This window comes from Uranotaenia lowii, chromosome 3 (genome assembly GCF_029784155.1).
Source record: "Uranotaenia lowii strain MFRU-FL chromosome 3, ASM2978415v1, whole genome shotgun sequence".
Classification (NCBI taxonomy): domain Eukaryota; kingdom Metazoa; phylum Arthropoda; class Insecta; order Diptera; family Culicidae; genus Uranotaenia; species Uranotaenia lowii.
Window position 1 is genome coordinate 229,793,851 of NC_073693.1, and position 21,301 is coordinate 229,815,151.

Sequence of the window (21,301 nt, forward strand, 5' to 3'; positions counted from 1 at the left end):
AAGGGCAGCCAGCGGCCAGCAGCAAAGATGCATGTTGATTATTACTAAGAAACATTACGAAACGGAGTATAAATCAATCATCCGTTAAAATAATATAGGTTTAAAAAAATGGAATTCCATGTTTATAACTATGAATCATAAAATTATACAAATTCTTGAGTTTATCTTGATATTTAATTAATGAATTGCTTCAACTGACTTTCAATGTGTGATAAATTCGTGGTAAGTAAATACAATTTCACGAAATTTTATAAAGTCAAAATCTTTATATTTTTCAAAAACAATCATTTGCGAGTTATCTTTTAGCTGTTCTCAGTTGAAGTTTCAATATTAATTATACATTTCAACAATTTACCAGTTTAAAAAAAAGATTTATTTATTATATGCCCTTTTGTGATGTTCGTTAACATTTCAAATTCATGAAATGGCGGACATGTCTCAAAATGGCTATTGGAGGAACTTTTTGGAACTTCGAGTCCATAGAATGCTATTTGAGACCCAATTTGTAACTTTTATTCTGAATGATGCGATTGACATGTCACAAAAAAGGCTATTTTAAGAACTTCTTGGAACTTGAAGTTCACAGAAGGCTTTTTTGAGGAACTTCTTGGAACTTGAAGTTCACTGAAGGCTTTTTAAGGCCCAATTTGTAACTTTTATACTGTGTGGATGCGATTGACATGTCACAAAAAATGCTTTTTGAGAAACTTCTTGGAACTTGAAGTTCACAGAAGGCTATTTGAGACCTAATTTGTAACTTTTATACTGTGTGGGTGCAATTGACATGTCGCAAAAAAGGCTATTTGAGGAACTTCTTGGAACTTCAAGTCCATAGAAGGCTATTTGAGGAACCTTTTGTAACTTTCATGTTCACATTCGAGAAAATTCGGTGCCAATTCCCTTCGGAACCTTTGTTCAGCGAAATTCGAACTTTGGAGGCACGAGTTTAAGTAGATATGAGACTTAAGGTTGCTTGGGTAGTCAACCATGCCTTAGGGGCCAAGTTCGAGTACATTTACCCTATTTCTAATTTGGTCCGCAATGTGTTAATATTACTGTTTTTTCAAAGCCAAATTTTATATTAAAACCATTCATTTGATTCAAGTTTGCATCAAGGTTGCCGAAAAAAAAATCTGTGTTTTTGAGAAAAAAAATCTGACTTTCTGTGATTTTACCCAAAAATTCTGTGATAGTTTTCTGTTATGCTATTCCCTTTAATTTCATTGGCAGTTCATGATATTTCAATGAGGTCTTTTCAACATTTTAGTTAGGAATAATCAATTAACATTACCAACTTTATCATACTTTTCAAATTCAAAGGAAGAAATCTAAATTTTATATCGGCCAGAAAAATTATTATTTTTGAAAACCATTCAAAATCCAAAAATTCTGTGAAATCTGTGAATACTTCAAAATTCTGTGTTCTGTGACACAGATTCTGTGACGAAAATTTGCTCAAAATTCTGTTGAAATTACAGATTTTTCAGTGATTTCGGCAACCTTGGTTTGCATCGAGAAATTTGCTCCGAAAATCGTATAATTTTTAATTGTACTTTTTATCATTAAAGGTTCAAATTTATTGAATTTGCAAAGTAGTTTGAAAGATAAGGCTTGTTTGATTCGAGTCAAGAATAAATTTTTTTCAAGAAATGAAGACTCACCTAGAAAAAGCTTATTTTATGCCCAAATCAACTAAGTTTGATCCACCAAACTCTTAAAAAAATTCAAAGATTTTAACCATCGATGACAACGAATTTAGCTTACTTTTTGGGTTAGGATCCAATTTTCCAAAGTTACGATTTAATTACGAAAAATTTTAATGTTTAAGTACTTAAAAATTGATATTCATATAGTAACAAACAAAATTTTTTCAAATTTTTTGTACTCGTGCATTGTTGGCCAAAACATCATAGGTAAAGAATCAGTCACCAAAACCCCCCCCATGAGTCGGATGTTCCTACGGCCCTGTACTCAAAAAAGCAAAAAAGATGAAAAATTCAAAAATAAAGTAACAAATACATACAAAAGGCTGATAAAGACAATTAAAAAACATGAAAAAATGATAAAGAATGACAAAAAACAGCAATTATAACAAAAAACAACAACATTATAATTAAAATAAGAACAATGCAAAATGCATAAAAAAAATAGTTAAAAATGATAAAAAAAAATGACTAAAATGGTCAAAAATTGACTTAAAATAACGTAACTGATAATAAAAAAAAAGATAATTTAAAAAAAAATACCGTTCGATTTTGGCAACATTCGATTTTGGCAACACAAAATATTCGGGCATGTTGCCAAAATCGAACGGGGTCTGTATAAGCTTTCCTCTTACCTTCATATTTTCCCAATTCTACTACACGAAAGAAATTGTTTCACATAAAGAAATTTCTCGTATTGAAATACTATCCCAAGCCATATTCTGTGCCATTTGCGTAGTAAATTCTTGAGTTATGCATAAGCTTGAAAGGAAGTACCATTCCCCCTTCCGTTCACCCCATTGAATGGAGGTGTGAGATCTTAATATTCATAAAAGTATTTTTCGTACTCAAATAGTTTTTGATGCCAAATTTGATTTCATTTGCTCGATTAATTCTCGAGTTAGGCAAACAAATTGTATGGAAGCCCCCTCCCTTTTTCAATCATTAAAACATATGTCACGTTCCTCAATACCCGCCCATGTTAAATTTGGTTCCATTTGCTTAATTAGTTTTTGAGTTATGTACAAATTTATAAAAGAGGCCTCCTCCCCCTTTATATCGCCCTACTGGAAAGAGGGAGGGACTCTATGTATGTTTTTATGATCTCTATACACTCTTCCACCTTGCAGAGTGAAGAGAGGTGGGAAGGAGAGGGTTCCATATAGTTTAGCTGTATCGCTTAACAACTTATTAGCCAATGGAACCAAATTTGATACCGTCAACTCGGGCACAAGATTGCTGAAATCACAAAAAAAAAATTTTAATTTCACAGAATTTTGTGCAAATTTTCATCACAGAATCTGTGTCACAGAACACTGAAATTTGATACTTTCACAGATTTCACATAATTTTTGAACTTTGAATGAATTTTCGAAACTATATTTTTTATGACAGTATGAAATTTGGATTTCTTACTTTGAATTAGAAAAGAATGATAAGATTGGTAATGGTCATTGATTTTATCCAACTAAAATATGAAAAAATCACAAGTTATCATGAATTTTCTATGATATTCAAGGAAATAGATCACAGAAATCCATCACAGAATTTTTGCGTAAAATCACAGAAAGTTAGAATTTTTTTTCTCAAAAACACAGAATTTATTTCGGCAACCTTGCTCGTGCATCATGCAACACTTTTCAACTTTAATGGATATTAGTTACTAAAGTCCACATATGATCATACCTTTTGTACATCAAAAGATTAAATGTTGATGGGACATCAAATTTTCATAGTCAGAAAATTATTGGTTTCACCATTTATTTTTAAACTTCTAAAAACATGCAATTTTCACACTACCAAGAAAACGGTGTAAGTTGCAACAAACTAAGATTTTAATGAAAAATCAAATGAAGACGTTTGAAAATTTATAATTATAATATATTTTTGATGTCAAAACCAAGGTTGCCGAAATCACAGAATTTTGAGCCAATTTTCATCACAGAATCTGAGTCACGGAACCAAAACTTTAAAAATATTCACAGATTTCACAGAATTCCATTCCATTGAATCTATCATATCTTGAATTGAATCCGTATATACCCTAATTGTTGAAAATGTATATGTACATAAATTATTGTTAAATGCAGAAGACCAATCATACAATCATAAATGATTCTATTGTATTTATTGTTGATTGCATAAAGGCAATCATACACATATAGTTGAATATATTAAATGTATTGTTGAATGCACAAAAACAAACAGATAATCTATCATACAAATAGTTTAAAGCTATATATTTAATGTTGGTTTAGAAACAACCGGAAATATGATTGAATAAAAGTGTAAAAATGTTGCAAATATTCTACTACTATTATAACAGTGAAGAATAGAAAATAATAAACGAATTCAAATACTGCGCTGATAATTTTCTATTTTTCACTGTAATTTTAATATATTTTTTACACATTCGCTGTACCCCAATTTCAAAATGTGCAACTTTACTTACTATCACCGTATTCATGCAAGAAGCCGAAATTCATTAATTATTTTGGCTTATTTCAGGATCTGAATCCTAATATAAAAAATTGCTCTACCCTATTTTCTTTGTTGATTGTTTGGAGTATTTAAAAAAAAGTTGGATTTTAACCTGCTAGAGGAAACTGTCACAATCTTTTGTTAGAAGAATCATCAAAAAACCATGTTTTACGTCAATTTGTCCAGTTGCTTTTAAAAGTTTATTTTTTGTAACAAACATTTCCATTTTAAAAAAAGACCCTAAAAGCCACACGAGGCAAAATGGGCACATTCATTTGTTTGGAAAATCATCTATTTTTTAGTCCTTTCACGAAGCAATTGTTTTATAAAAGCTAATCTGATAATCATTTGTGCATAAAATACTTGAGTCTTCTTTTGGTAAATTTGATTAAAATTAAATTTATTAGCCATGGGATGAAACAAATTTAATGAAAAAAAAAACAAATAAGATCTTTCAAAGATATGAACGAATTGCATTTAGGTCAAATAACACTTCACTAAGACGGTTCCTGTCAAATCCTACTCCGATTTCCATTTTCACGAAACTTTCCGTAAGATAAATATTATTGTAGGTTCTGTATTCCTGTTGAAAACTAACATAATTGTTCTAATCGACACTTTTCACGTGATAAAAAAGTTATTGGAATTAATTTTCTGCTCATCAGAATAGATCATGCAAAGGGTTTGAAATTCAAATAGCTCAAAATCGATTCAAGAACAAAAAACGCTGCCAGCGTTCCGTCTATCGTAAAGTGTGAAGTAAAAAATCAAAATTATCGACACGCTAACCCATCATCAATCATTCAAGTGTATCATCAGGACCAGCACAGATCCGTAAATCTGATGAGCGGAAGCGAGTACTAATTGATTTTTTTTTCCTTCTCTTGGTTCTCATTTATCTTTGCAGAAAGAAGATACCTGTAGCTGAAGCAAAGTCAAAAATAGTTCGTAATCGGATAAAATCGTCTAAATACCTCGGCCTCCCCCTCGCTCTGTTTTTGCTCCCAGGACCCAAATCGAACCCAACGAGATATCGGAATAATTAAGCACGGTGATGGCAATCAAAAGTTCGGTCAAAGTCTAGCACAGCAGCCTAGCGAATGTGAGAAACGACTGTTCGGCGTAATGTACCGTCTATGGATGATGGGACAGGTGAAACGAGGCTGAGACGATGCGATGGTGAGTTTGTAATTTGAGCTAATTGATATCATCTCGGTAAATTGTGGGTTCGGGTGGCTTCCAACAACGACGGAATGGAGAGCCACGATGACGGGAAAATGGTGGTTGGCTTGCTTCATTCCACACCATTCCAAGGTTGAATGCTTTGGTACAAAAGCCGGTGAAAGAGCGGAATTTAATTAGTGGAAAATGTTCTAATTGCATGGGTATGCGTAGTGAATTATGCTCCCAAGAATTGATACGATGTTAAATTTTGAAAAGGTAGAACTTTTCAGGCCAGTTAAAATCAAAAATTGTTAGGAAAACGAGTAGGAAGATTTTAAGTTGCAGCATGAACCGAAAAAAAAACGGAAAAGTGTTTTTCGGTTTATGTTGCCTACCCATGTGTGATGGCACACAAAAATATCCTGGAATATTCCAGAACACTACGCTCCTTCCTTTGCTTTGTATCTGTATGTGTGTATCTAAATGTACACTCTTAGAAGACCTTGCAAAAATCCAATGTCTATCAAGAAAATCTTTGTGCCGAATGGAGCTTACACAGATTAATTGATTTTATGTATTGGACTTATGATCCTATTTCCCAACTTTAAAACAATCCTCATTATTTTAGACGCAAGACAATAACGTGGTTTTGACAAGCGCTTGAACATATTCTGCAAGTTTCGACCAACAAGTTGGCAACGACTGCGTATTTAATTTAGTATTATGTTGTAATTTGTAATATGATGTGATATAATTAAACATCATAACATGGGCAACTTTTTTTTGTTTCTGTTTTAGGACTTACCTACATATATTAATATTCACAAAAAAGATGAAAATTACAAAAAAAAAAACACTGAAGAAGAGACCAAAATTATTTTCTTTAACATTAAAGCAAAAACATTTAAAATCCTAAAAAAAATAACAGAATATGATAAGAAAATATGAAAAGCTGGGAATAAAAATAAGGAAAAAATAAAAATTTGGAAAACTTATAAAAAGAAAGGATGGAAGAGAAAAAAGATAATGAAGATGAGACAATAAGTCGATTCGACAAGAAAAGATAAGATTATAAAAATGGATACAAATGGGCAGATTATTTTTTTTTTCAAGAAATTTAACAGCAAGCTGTCTTTCTTCCCAAGAACCCTATTGAAAGATTAAACAAACAAAATATAAAAAAAAGATGAGAAGAAGAAAAGATACGAATATGAGAAGAAGCGAAAATTAATAGACGAATAGATATAAAGATGCGAAGATGAGAAGATGAGAAGTTGGGAAGATGAAAAGATGAGAAGCTGGGATGATGAGAAGATGAGAAGATGAGAAGATAAGAAGATGAGAAGATGAGAAAATATAAAAGTAAGAAGAAGATGAGATAATGAGAAAATGAGAAGATGAGAAGATGAATAGATGAGAAGATGAGAAGATAAGAAGATGAGAAGATGAGAAGATGAGAAGATGAGAAGATGAGAAGATGCAAAGATGAGATGATGATAAGATGAGATGATGTGGATATAGAAAGATAAAAAGATGGAGAAACTGAGAAGTTGGGAAGTTGTGAAAAGTAGAAAATGAGAAGAAGGAAGATAATAAGATGAGCAGATGAAAATATGATAACATGAGAATGTGAGAAAATGAGAATATGAGAAGATGAGAAGATGACAAGATAAGAAGATGACAAAATAAGAAGATTAGAAGATGAGAAGTTGGGTAGATGAGATGATGAGAAGAAGAGATAATGAGAAGGTAAGAAAATGAGAAGATAAGAAGATGAGAAGATGAGAAGATGAGAGGATGAGAAGGTGAAAAGATGAGAAGATTAGAAGGTGAAAAGATGAGAAGATTAGAAGATGAGAAAAATAGAAGGTAAGAAGATGAGAAGATGAGAAGATGAGACGATGAGAAGATGAGAAAATGAAAAGATGAGAAGATGAGGAAATAGGAAGATGAGGAGATGAGAAGATGAGAAGATGAGAAGATGAGAAGATGAGAAGATGAGAAGATGAGAAGATGAGAAGATGAGAAGATGAGAAGATGAGAAGATGAGAAGATGAGAAGATGAGAATGTGAAAAGATGAGAAGATTAGAAAATGAGGAGATGAGAAGATGAGAAGATGAGAAGATAAGAATATGAGAATATGAGAAGATGAAAAGATGAGAAGATGAGAAGATGAAAAGATGAGAAGAAGAGAAGACGAGAATATGAGAAGATGAAAAACTGAGGAGTTGAGAATATGAGAAGATGAGAAGATGAGAAGATGAAAAGATGATAAGATGAGAAGGTGAAAAGATGAGAAGATTAGAAGATGAGAAGATGAGAAGCTAAAAAGATGAGAAGATAAGAATATGAGAATATGAGAAGATGAGAAGAAGACAAAATGAGGAGATGAGAAGATGAGAAGACGAAAAGACGAGAATATGAGAAGTTGAAAAACTGAGGACATGAGAATATGAGAAGATGAGAAGATGAGAAGATGAGAAGATGAGAAGATGAGAAGATGAGAAGATGAGAATGTGAAAAGATGAGAAGATTAGAAAATGAGGAGATGAGAAGATGAGAAGATGAGAAGATAAGAATATGAGAATATGAGAAGATGAAAAGATGAGAAGATGAGAAGATGAAAAGATGAGAAGAAGAGAAGACGAGAATATGAGAAGATGAAAAACTGAGGAGTTGAGAATATGAGAAGATGAGAAGATGAGAAGATGAAAAGATGATAAGATGAGAAGGTGAAAAGATGAGAAGATTAGAAGATGAGAAGATGAGAAGCTAAAAAGATGAGAAGATAAGAATATGAGAATATGAGAAGATGAGAAGAAGACAAAATGAGGAGATGAGAAGATGAGAAGACGAAAAGACGAGAATATGAGAAGTTGAAAAACTGAGGACATGGGAATATGAGAAGATGAGAAGATGAAAAGATGAGAAGGTGAGAAGATAAGGAGATGAAAAGATGATAAGATGAGAAGGTGAAAAGATGAGAAGATTAGAAGATGAGAAGATGAGAAGCTAAAAAGATGAGAAGATAAGAATATGAGAATATGAGAAGATGAGAAGATGACAAAATGAGGAGATGAGAAGATGAGAAATCGAAAAGACGAGAATATGAGAAGTTGAATAACTGAGGACATGAGAATATGAGAAGATGAGAAGATGAAAAGATGAGAAGGTGAGAAGATGAGAAGATGAAAAGATGATAAGATGAGGAGGTGAAAAGATTAGAAGATAAGAAGATGAGAAGATGAGAAGATAAGAAGATGGAAAGTTGAGAAGATGAGAAGATGAGATGATGAGAAGATGAGAAGATGAGACGATGAGAAGATGAGAAAATAAGACGATGAGAAGATGAGAAAATGAAAAGATGAGGAAATAAGAAGATGAGGAGATGACAAGATGAGAAGATGAGAAGATGGGAAGATGAGAAGATGAGAATGTGAAAAGATGAGAAGATTAGAAGATGAGGAGATGAGAAGATGAGCAGATGAGAAGATGAGAAGATAAGAATATGAGAAGATGAAAAGATGAGAAGATGAGAAGATGAAAAGATGAGAAGAAAAGAAGACGAGAATATGAGAAGATGAAAAACTGAGGAGTTGAGAATATGAGAAGATGAGAAGATGAGAAGATAATAAGATGAGAAGGTGAAAAGATGAGAAGATAAGAATATGAGAATATGAGAAGATGAGAAGATGAGAAGATGAGAAGATGAGAAGATGAGAAGATGAGAAGATAATAAGATGGAAAGTTGAGAAGATGAGAAAATGAGAAGATGAGAAAATGAGAAGATGAGAAGATGAGAAGATGAGAAGATGAGAAAATGAGAAAATGAGAAGATGAGAAGATGAGAAGATGAGAAGATGAGACGATGAGAAGATGAGAAAATGAGAAGATGAGAAGATGAGGAAATAAGAAGATGAGGAGATGACAAGATGAGAAGATGGGAAGATGAGGAGATGCGAATGTGAAAAGATGAGAAGATTAGAAAATGTGGAGATGAGAAGATGAGAAGATGAGAAGATAAGAATATGAGAATATGAGAAGATGAAAAGATGAGAAGGTGAAAAGATGAAAAGATGAGAAGAAGAGAAGACGAGATTATGAGAAGGTGAAAAACTGATGAGTTGAGAATATGAGAAGATGAGAAGATGAGAAGATGAAACGATGATAAGATGAGAAGGTGAAAAGATGAGAAGATAAGAAGATGAGAAGATGAGAAGATAAAAAGATGAGAAGATAAGAATATGAGAAGATGAGAAGATGAGAAGATGAGGAGATGAGAATTTGAGAAGACGAGAAGACGAGAATATGAGAAGTTGAAAAACTGAGGACATGAGAATATGAGAAGATGAGAAAATGAGAAGATGAGAAGGTGAGAAGATGAGAAGATGAGAAGATGAGAACATGAGAACATGAGAAGATGAGAAGATGAGAATTTAAAAATATGAGAAGATAAGAAGATGAGGATATAGAAAGATTGGAAAATAAGAAAGTAAGAAGATGATGAAGAAGATTTGAAGATGAGAAGATGAGATTTTGAGAGGATAAAAGATGAGAAGATGAGAAGATTAAAAGATGAAAAGATGAGAAGATGGGGAGATGAGAAAATGGAAGAGGAGAAGATGAGAAGATCGGAAGATGAGAATTTGAGAATTTGAGAAGATAAGAAGATGAGAAGATGAGGAGATGAGAAGATGAGAAGATGAGAAGATGAGAAGATGAGAAGATGAGAAGATGAGAAGATGAGAAGATGAGAAGATGAGAAGATGAAAAGATGAGAAGATGAATAGATGAGAAGATGAGAAGATGGGAAGATGAGAATATGAGAAGATGAGAAGGTGACAAGATGAGAAGATGACAAGATGACAGAATGAGAAGATGAGAAGATGAGAAGATGAGAAGATGAGAAGATGAGAAGATGAGAAGATGAGAAACTGAGAAGATGAGAAGATGAGAAGATGAGAAGATGAGAAGATGTGAAGATCAGAAGATGAGAAGATGAGAAGATGAGAAGATGAGAAGATGAGAATATGAGAAGACGAAAAGATGAGAAGATGAGGAAATGAGAAGGGGAGATAATGAGAAGATGAGAAGATGAGAAGATGAGAAGATGAAAAGATGAGAAAATGAGAAGATGAGAAACTGAGAAGATGAGAAACTGAGAAGGTGAGAAGATGAGAAGATGAGAATATTAGAAGATGAGGAGATGAGAAGATGAGATGATGGGAAGATGAGAAGATGAGAAGATGAGAAGATGAAAAGATGAGAAAATGTGAAAATGAGATGATGAGAAGATGAGAAGATGTGAAGCTGGGATGATGAGAAGATGAGAAGTTGAAAATATGAGAAGATGAGAAGATGAGAAGATGAGAAGATGAGAAGATGAGAAGATAAGAAGATGAGAAGATGAGAAGATGAGAAGATGAGAAGATGAGAAGATGAGAAGATGAGAAGATGAGAAGATGAGAAGATGAGAAGATGAGAATATGAGAAGATGAGAAGATGAGAAGATGAGAAGATGAGAAGATGAGAAGATGGGAAGGTAAGAAGATGAGAAGATGAGAAGATGAAAATATGAGAAGATTACAAGATGAGAAGATGAAGATTAAGGAAGAAAAGAAGATGAGAAGATGAGGATACATATAGGAAGATGAAAAGATGAGAATATGAGAAGATTAGGATATAGGAAGGTGATGAGATGATTAGATGAAAAGATGATGAAATGATATGATTGGATGGTTTGAAGATATGTAAAAATTAGTATTATACTAGATGAGAAGATAAGAGGATTATAAAATGAACAAAGCAGCAGATGAGTTGATAAGATGATTAGAAGACGAAAGAATTTTAAGTTATGAAGATGTAATTAAGAAAACTAGGAGAAGATGACAAATATGATATGAAAAGAAGAAGATAAGAATCTAGGAAGATGAGAAAACCACCGTTTTTCTTCTGGCAAAATTTCATCAAAAAATAAAATGAGTCAAATTTTTTCAGTTATATTCTTGTCTCGGCTAAAATGAATTATCGCAGTCTACCTTAGATCCCATTCCAAATTTGTCTACCGGGTGTTTATTATTCGAAGATGGTTTGGCCCGTGTGGTGGCAGTGGGATGGCAATATTCCGAAATCGTCAAATTTGTCCCATTGAAGCGTAAAAAAAGTGCGAGCTTATAGCTGTCACTGTCAGTAATCCCAAGACAAGCGATAAGCAAAACCCAGCGCTACGATTAAATGTTCGTCAATAAATCGAATTATTCGGAGTGTCAATTGAACGTCCCCGGGGAATTTCTTCGGATATTCCATTCCGGCATTTTGCCCCTCTTCTGAACGGTTGGGGACTGAAAATGGTTCCGATCGCTGCTGGGAATTTGTAATTAGTCCGGGATGAAGTCTTTATGGATGTCTGCCCAATAACGGTTTATGACTAATAAAATGACGACCGACGCCTTCAGTTTGAATCATGATGGAAGAACTCATTTGTTTGGAATAAAAAATTCACGTGAAACAATTTATCTGCGTCACTAAATTGTCGTTAAAAACAAAAAGGGAATCGGAAAGGTGTTCGTTTATTCTTAAATAACAACCAACATAATATGGGAATACTTTGGTGTCTTTTGTTGTGGGATCTTATTTTTAAAGTAACTCCCTGAACTTATTCCCGAATCCCTGAAGTTCCATTGGCAGCTAATTTCGCATGATTATTCATTACAAACAATTCGTTTCACTGAGTATGAGCGCTTCTGAAAAATTATGTTTTAATTTCGAACCCAGGATTTGCTGGCGAAATCGTTTATACTTCAGTTTTCAAGCTGCACAAACCTGTTCATTTGTCATTTCTAAATGAAAATCCTCATTGCGGCTTACGATTCCGCAATATTTTAAGAACAAACTGTTTTTGTTGTCCCACTGCTGAGCGAATAAAAAATTCAAATCCATTAGTCGCGAACAAGTAGGAAGGACTTGCTTGCAGAAAGTTTCCGTAAGCCGCTTTGCGGATATTACCGATATTCCTAACGAAGCTGAAGTGGACAAAAGTGGTCCATTTATCAAAAAGACTTAAACAGTCATACATATCTGCGGTGGGCTCGATTCCATACGAGGGAAGACAGCGCGGGATAAAATACGTGCCAGAAACTCAACGACAATCCAAATGCTACGAAAACTTCCGGATTGGGGGCAGCTCCTTGGCCAGGAAAACGGCTCGGATGTTTCGAATCCGAGTTTCAGTTTTTGCTAGAGACGAGCTCCTTTTTGAAAACATCTCGGCAAATGATAAAGCTGTCGGACGGAAGAACTGCGGTACAACAGCCATTTAACTCAAATTACGCCATAATTACCGTATCAAGATGACTGGCTCCGCCATGCTAGCTTACGGAGAAACAAAACATGGCGCCTAGTGGCACGTTCTCCGGTAAGTGCCTAGTCTACATTCGGGGGCTCTCAAAAACTGACCCGAACAAACCCACCCAAACACAGACCGAAGAATCTACCGACGAAAGACATCCAGCCGGAAGAGAAGAATGCTTAATTACGATGATCGGATTATGCAACATATTGTTCGCCCCAGAAAACATCCGGAAAGTTTCCCCATTTGGAAAACTTGCGGCTGCAACACTTGGGGAATTGAAACAGAAGAGAGACGAAAAAAGCGAATGCTTGAAAGTAGGTAGGAAGGTACCTGTTCCAAAGTGTTTTTCTTCAAGAATTTACCCTGCCTCAATGCAGAAGGAGAACAAAACTTTTCTCCATCTACCCCCAAAAGCGGAGATCCCCGGAATCATCATAAAAATAAAAACAAGCGGGAAACTTTGCGGCAAACTTAAAAACCAACAACATTTTATACGGCAGGCCGCCCTAGCTCGATTTGGGGTCTGGGGTGGATTCGAGCTGAGGCTGCTAAGGGGAAAATTTTCATCTGAAGATTCCTGCATGCTGTTTCGGTAGGAATATTTATTGAACGATTATTAAGATGCTTCTGGTTGTTCACGGCAACTCGCAACTTCTTCGATCGTTTTCAGAAGAGCGAGGAGGGCGGATAATAAATATGTACAGTTTTGCTTGTGTTGTGTTCAATGAAAGAACTGCGAACGCAAGCAAAAAGTTTTAGCGGCAAGTTTATTTTATTTCTTCTCCACTTCTGCCAAATCGAGTGTGCCCTAGGATTGAACGTGAGGAAAATTTGTTTGCTGTGCTGTATCTACCCCAACTTGACCTTGATGGAGATTCGATATTCTGGCGTGTAACTTTAACACAACAGTTCGTCGGATGATTGATGGAACTTGTAACTTTGCTGATGGATCGTAATGCCAATATTCTGCTGCCTGTTTCCGTGAATTGTTTACCAGAATCAATTTGATGTATGATGGAGTAGCTTATGGTGACCTGTTTGATATCTTTGAGATTATGGAGTGTTGAATAATTTGGGAATAATTTACTTTGAATTTTCTTTTTAACGATTCGAAATGGTCATTTTTAATTATTTTTTTTCATTTCCGAAAATCAAAATGAGTTTTCATAAGCCTATTCTCTGGTTATTTCCAAATCTTCTTCCAGGCGCATAGTGCAGTGATGATATGGAAGGCTTTCCTAAGGAGTGTATTCGAAAAAAAAAATAAAACATTTTGTTTGGTGAATAACTTTTGAATGTATGGATGGAAATTGATGAATCATTCAGAGAAGCTGTTTCGTAATGTAATGTTCATAGGTGCAAATTTTTGTGACGTTATGTCAAGTGTTTTTAAAGCGGCCAATGTTTTGGTCCTTTAATTTTGAAGCACCACGTGCGCCATCTATAACGTATACTTTGCACCACCTATATCCAAATCAAGGCTGTTTTTGATTACGTTTTCTAGTTCCTTAAGATTGACTTTCAAAATTCAGGGCGGACTTGATTCTGCGTTTGCCACAATTTTTTTTGGAACGGATAGTATGTATAATCCTCGAATAATCTAGTTATAACAATTTTCTACGAAAACTTTTAGTTTACCATTCCTTTTTTTCGATAATAGTCGTTTTACCATCTTTATGGCATTCGCGACTTTATCAACGTTGCAGTAGGCGGATCGTTATTGAATAACTTATCCGGTACAACTGTGTTCGATGTTTACTCTTGGGCTCGAACTCACGGACATCGGCTCCGGAGACAACAGATTTGCCAACTGAGCTATATCACAAGCCCAGTTTACCATTTCTGAATGTAGAAAAGGGTACAAGATTGTTCTTGAAAATGTTGGAGCTCACTTGCGACGACCGAACTTATGTAATCTCGCGGTGATTATTGTAGACTGGCGAACTGCGTGTCAAATGTAAACAATAACAGAGAGTTGCAAGTGAGAGACACGCTCATTTTTATTTAACCATTTTTGAATGAAAAATAACCATTTTCTGGTATTTACTGCAGAACTACCTATATGGTTATTTTTCATCAATATTTTAAGAAACAATTTTAACCATATTCCTAGTTTTCGGGTATTAACCGAAAACAGGATGAAAATTTAACCTCAATTGAAAAACAGAACCGAAAAATATGTTTGTCTACGCAATCGATCTTGCTTGAAGTCAATTTTTTCCAATATTTTATAATTTCCTGTAGACTTTTATAACAGTTAACATAACAGTCTTTTGGAAATAACTGTAATTTTGTAAAGTTAATAAGTTACAAAATTACAAAAGACTATACTGGTGCAATTATTATCGCACGAGGTAAGTTATCATTTTTAAATATTAGCAGTGAACTTTGAAAACTAAATTAATTTGCAGGAATCGGATAATCTCACCGAATGTTTCGTTACCGTGAATGGAGAAAACAAGTCCCAGCAAATGCATTTCCGAGGTTATGTCCAACCTCACGGAAGCCAAAAAGAATCAAATGTTGGATTTGGAATCTGGCGCAACAACTGGCAAGACAATAAGCTGCCGGATTCGAATCAAGCGACAGTCCTCAACACATCGATGTCGTTGACATATCCGCACTCCGGACTGAACACATCTTATTTTTTAAATCAAAGGAAACTCCACGGAATCGGAACTAATGGCCATCGGATGTCGGTCGCTAAACAGCACCGACAACTTTAATGAACCCAGACGGCCAAAATCTTCCTCCCGACTTAGCCTGGAGGAAAAAGGCAGCGGAGCGGATCATGAATAGTTCGACTTTAGCTCCGGATCCGATCGACACCCGCCTGAATCGATTCGAAAAGAACAACCGGCCCATTAGTGAGCAACCGGTGCCTCTTGTGCGGTAAAGTTGAAATTTCATGAAAAACGTTGAAATTTTTTTTTTTTTTTTTTGTTTCGATTATAGTCGTTTTACCATCTTTATGGCATTCGCGACTTTATCAACGTTACAGTTGGCGGATCGTTATTGAAAAACTTATCCGGTACAACTGTGTTCGATGTTTACTCTTGGGCTCGAACTCGCGGACATCGGCTCAGGAGACAACAGACTTGCCAACTGAGCTATATCACAAGCCCTAGAAAAACGTTGAAATGAAAACCACGGTTTTGAACATAATTTTGACAATAAACAAAGCATTCCGAAATAAAAAGTTTTTTCTGACAGCTAAAATTTTCATCAAATAAAAATGCTTTTTGAATTTCAATGAAAAAATAACCATTTTCTAACTTCTTTGCCATATTCTATACAGTTGAAAAATAACCATATTTCAGCTTCTTCTCCAAAATTTCTCATGGTTAGAAAATAACCATATTTGAACTTCTCCCCCATAAGTCATAATTGGTTCTCAAAGAGAAGTCATAAAAAAACATAACGCGGGAAAAAGTCAAATATGGTTATTTTTTAACCAAAAATGGTTAAATTAAAACTAGTATGGAGAACGTCAATCCACTATTGTTCTAGAATTGACGAAGAGCACATTTGTAGTTTTCACTGGAATTGTTGCCAGGTGAACAGAAGGGGGGGGGAGTGTTGCCAATATAACGGATGGATAATCCGACTTATCAATCACTATTGTAACCTGACATTGATGAGAATAAAGATGATTATGTTATCAGTTTCCGATACAAAATAGTACTCCTAGGTTTTTTTACGTGATTTTTTTACATGGTTTTTTTACACGGCTTTTTTACACGGTTTTTGGGAATTAACACGGTTTTCGCGAATTAACACAGTTTTTGAGAGAAAATATTCTAAGTCCTTTTCAACGGAAAACCCTTAGAATCATTTTGAAGTTGGGAAAATCTTGACTCTGAGTCTAAGAACGTGGAACATGAGACCTGAGACCTGAGACCTGAGACATGAGACTTGAGACCTGAGACCTGAGACCTGAGACCTGAGACATTAGACCTGAGACTTGTGATCTGAAATATGAGACCTGAGGACTCAAACACGAGACACGAGACGAGACATTAGACCTGGGACATTAGACCTGAGACATTAGACCTGAGACATGAGACTTGAGACCTGAGACTTGAAACATCAGACCTGAGACTTGAGACCTGAAATATGAGACCTAAGGCCTAAGATCTCAGACACAAGACATGAGATATGAGACATGAGACATGAGACTTGAGACATGAGACTTGAGACCTGAGACATGAGACCTGAGACCTGAGACCTGAGACCTGAGACCTGAGACCTGAGACCTGAGACCTGAGACCTGAGACCTGAGACCTGAGACCTGAGACCTGAGACCTGGGACCTGAGACCTGAGACATTAGACCTGAGACTTGTGACCTGAAATATGAGACCTGAGGTCTCAAACACGAAACACGAGACATTAGACCTGAGACATTAGACCTGAGACCTGAGACATGAGACCTAAGACATGAGACCTGAGACATGATACATGAGACATGAGACATTAGACATGAAACCAGAGATCTGAGACCTGAGACATGAGACCTGAGACTTGAGACATGAGACATGAGATCTGAGACATGAGACATGAGACATGAGACATTAGACATGAGACATTAGACCTGAGACATGAGACCTGAGACATGAGACATAAGACCTGAGACATGAGACCTTAGACATGAGACATGAGACGTGAGACGTGAGACATGAGACCTGAGACCTGAGACATGAGACCTGAGACATGAAACCTGAGACATTAGACCTGAGACATGAGACCTGAGACATTAGACCTGAGACATTAGACCTGAGACATGAGACCAGACAAGAGAGGACTTAATTTCAGAAGCACACCTAGTTTCGCGTTTCTGACTGTGTCCTACATCATTAAAAAAATGCGTGAATGACTCGTAAACTTTTTATACAGTAGCTCATCTTAGGTTTTTTGCTCTCAAGACAACGGATTTTTGAAGAAAACGCTACATGATTCCAGTGGAAGTCGTTAAAAGTAGTATTGAACAACTGTTCAACCCATTATAAAGCTGAAGATCTCGAAACTGTCGATGGTTCAAGTTCAGCATCTTCGTTGCCTCGAAATACCAATGCATTACTTCAGCCGATTGATCAGAACATTATACAGATGATCAAATCTTGGTATCGGCTGATGCTTACCCAAGTTTCACAGATGGCTTTTTTTAGTTTTTTTTATTGTTTTATAAAGACTCTTCCTTAGAATTCAGTTTTTAAAACCGTTTTATATGTTGTAACATAGAAAATGCTTCATTCATCGCCTGTTTTAAAAGAGCCCTAAAGTTTTGCTAAAGCTTAAATAAAACACAATTTTAAGAGTGTTGTAATAAAGCTGCAAAAATATTGCTTATCTTCTATATATATAAAAATGAATTTCTGTCTGTCTGTCTGTCTGTCTGTCTGTCTGTCTGTCTGTCTGTCTGTCTGTCTGTCTGTCTGTCTGTCTGTCTGTCTGTCTGTCTGTCTGTCTGTCTGTCTGTCTGTCTGTCTGTCTGTCTGTCTGTCTGTCTGTCTGTCTGTCTGTCTGTCTGTCTGTCTGTCTGTCTGTCTGTCTGTCTGTCTGTCTGTCTGTCTGTCTGTCTGTCTGTCTGTCTGTCTGTCTGTCTGTCTGTCTGTCTGTCTGTCTGTCTGTCTGTCTGTCTGTCTGTCTGTCTGTCTGTCTGTCTGTCTGTCTGTCTGTCTGTCTGTCTGTCTGTCTGTCTGTCTGTCTGTCTGTCTGTCTGTCTGTCTGTCTGTCTGTCTGTCTGTCTGTCTGTCTGTCTGTCTGTCTGTCTGTCTGTCTGTCTGTCTGTCTGTCTGTCTGTCTGTCTGTCTGTCTGTCTGTCTGTCTGTCTGTCTGTCTGTCTGTCTGTCTGTCTGTCTGTCTGTCTGTCTGTCTGTCTGTCTGTCTGTCTGTCTGTCTGTCTGTCTGTCTGTCTGTCTGTCTGTCTGTCTGTCTGTCTGTCTGTCTGTCTGTCTGTCTGTCTGTCTGTCTGTCTGTCTGTCTGTCTGTCTGTCTGTCTGTCTGTCTGTCTGTCTGTCTGTCTGTCTGTCTGTCTGTCTGTCTGTCTGTCTGTCTGTCTGTCTGTCTGTCTGTCTGTCTGTCTGTCTGTCTGTCTGTCTGTCTGTCTGTCTGTCTGTCTGTCTGTCTGTCTGTCTGTCTGTCTGTCTGTCTGTCTGTCTGTCTGTCTGTCTGTCTGTCTGTCTGTCTGTCTGTCTGTCTGTCTGTCTGTCTGTCTGTCTGTCTGTCTGTCTGTCTGTCTGTCTGTCTGTCTGTCTGTCTGTCTGTCTGTCTGTCTGTCTGTCTGTCTGTCTGTCTGTCTGTCTGTCTGTCTGTCTGTCTGTCTGTCTGTCTGTCTGTCTGTCTGTCTGTCTGTCTGTCTGTCTGTCTGTCTGTCTGTCTGTCTGTCTGTCTGTCTGTCTGTCTGTCTGTCTGTCTGTCTGTCTGTCTGTCTGTCTGTCTGTCTGTCTGTCTGTCTGTCTGTCTGTCTGTCTGTCTGTCTGTCTGTCTGTCTGTCTGTCTGTCTGTCTGTCTGTCTGTCTGTCTGTCTGTCTGTCTGTCTGTCTGTCTGTCTGTCTGTCTGTCTGTCTGTCTGTCTGTCTGTCTGTCTGTCTGTCTGTCTGTCTGTCTGTCTGTCTGTCTGTCTGTCTGTCTGTCTGTCTGTCTGTCTGTCTGTCTGTCTGTCTGTCTGTCTGTCTGTCTGTCTGTCTGTCTGTCTGTCTGTCTGTCTGTCTGTCTGTCTGTCTGTCTGTCTGTCTGTCTGTCTGTCTGTCTGTCTGTCTGTCTGTCTGTCTGTCTGTCTGTCTGTCTGTCTGTCTGTCTGTCTGTCTGTCTGTCTGTCTGTCTGTCTGTCTGTCTGTCTGTCTGTCTGTCTGTCTGTCTGTCTGTCTGTCTGTCTGTCTGTCTGTCTGTCTGTCTGTCTGTCTGTCTGTCTGTCTGTCTGTCTGTCTGTCTGTCTGTCTGTCTGTCTGTCTGTCTGTCTGTCTGTCTGTCTGTCTGTCTGTCTGTCTGTCTGTCTGTCTGTCTGTCTGTCTGTCTGTCTGTCTGTCTGTCTGTCTGTCTGTCTGTCTGTCTGTCTGTCTGTCTGTCTGTCTGTCTGTCTGTCTGTCTGTCTGTCTGTCTGTCTGTCTGTCTGTCTGTCTGTCTGTCTGTCTGTCTGTCTGTCTGTCTGTCTGTCTGTCTGTCTGTCTGTCTGTCTGTCTGTCTGTCTGTCTGTCTGTCTGTCTGTCTGTCTGTCTGTCTGTCTGTCTGTCTGTCTGTCTGTCTGTCTGTCTGTCTGTCTGTCTGTCTGTCTGTCTGTCTGTCTGTCTGTCTGTCTGTCTGTCTGTCTGTCTGTCTGTCTGTCTGTCTGTCTGTCTGTCTGTCTGTCTGTCTGTCTGTCTGTCTGTCTGTCTGTCTGTCTGTCTGTCTGTCTGTCTGTCTGTCTGTCTGTCTGTCTGTCTGTCTGTCTGTCTGTCTGTCTGTCTGTCTGTCTGTCTGTCTGTCTGTCTGTCTGTCTGTCTGTCTGTCTGTCTGTCTGTCTGTCTGTCTGTCTGTCTGTCTGTCTGTCTGTCTGTCTGTCTGTCTGTCTGTCTGTCTGTCTGTCTGTCTGTCTGTCTGTCTGTCTGTCTGTCTGTCTGTCTGTCTGTCTGTCTGTCTGTCTGTCTGTCTGTCTGTCTGTCTGTCTGTCTGTCTGTCTGTCTGTCTGTCTGTCTGTCTGTCTGTCTGTCTGTCTGTCTGTCTGTCTGTCTGTCTGTCTGTCTGTCTGTCTGTCTGTCTGTCTGTCTGTCTGTCTGTCTGTCTGTCTGTCTGTCTGTCTGTCTGTCTGTCTGTCTGTCTGTCTGTCTGTCTGTCTGTCTGTCTGTCTGTCTGTCTGTCTGTCTGTCTGTCTGTCTGTCTGTCTGTCTGTCTGTCTGTCTGTCTGTCTGTCTGTCTGTCTGTCTGTCTGTCTGTCTGTCTGTCTGTCTGTCTGTCTGTCTGTCTGTCTGTCTGTCTGTCTGTCTGTCTGTCTGTCTGTCTGTCTGTCTGTCTGTCTGTCTGTCTGTCTGTCTGTCTGTCTGTCTGTCTGTCTGTCTGTCTGTCTGTCTGTCTGTCTGTCTGTCTGTCTGTCTGTCTGTCTGTCTGTCTGTCTGTCTGTCTGTCTGTCTGTCTGTCTGTCTGTCTGTCTGTCTGTCTGTCTGTCTGTCTGTCTGTCTGTCTGTCTGTCTGTCTGTCTGTCTGTCTGTCTGTCTGTCTGTCTGTCTGTCTGTCTGTCTGTCTGTCTGTCTGTCTGTCTGTCTGTCTGTCTGTCTGTCTGTCTGTCTGTCTGTCTGTCTGTCTGTCTGTCTGTCTGTCTGTCTGTCTGTCTGTCTGTCTGTCTGTCTGTCTGTCTGTCTGTCTGTCTGTCTGTCTGTCTGTCTGTCTGTCTGTCTGTCTGTCTGTCTGTCTGTCTGTCTGTCTGTCTGTCTGTCTGTCTGTCTGTCTGTCTGTCTGTCTGTCTGTCTGTCTGTCTGTCTGTCTGTCTGTCTGTCTGTCTGTCTGTCTGTCTGTCTGTCTGTCTGTCTGTCTGTCTGTCTGTCTGTCTGTCTGTCTGTCTGTCTGTCTGTCTGTCTGTCTGTCTGTCTGTCTGTCTGTCTGTCTGTCTGTCTGTCTGTCTGTCTGTCTGT

The 21,301-nt window shown here is 37.4% G+C and overlaps 1 protein-coding gene across 1 annotated transcript in view; it reads left to right on the forward strand.

Annotated features, from left to right (window-relative positions):
* Positions 1-5,091: 5,091 nt before the first annotated feature.
* LOC129758338 (uncharacterized) overlaps positions 5,092-21,301 on the forward strand; it is a 219,198-nt gene continuing 202,988 nt past the window's right edge. The window contains exon 1 of the mRNA XM_055755839.1: positions 5,092-5,363. The gene's annotated coding sequence lies outside the window, so the exon portion shown is untranslated. The remainder of the gene's footprint in view (positions 5,364-21,301) is intronic.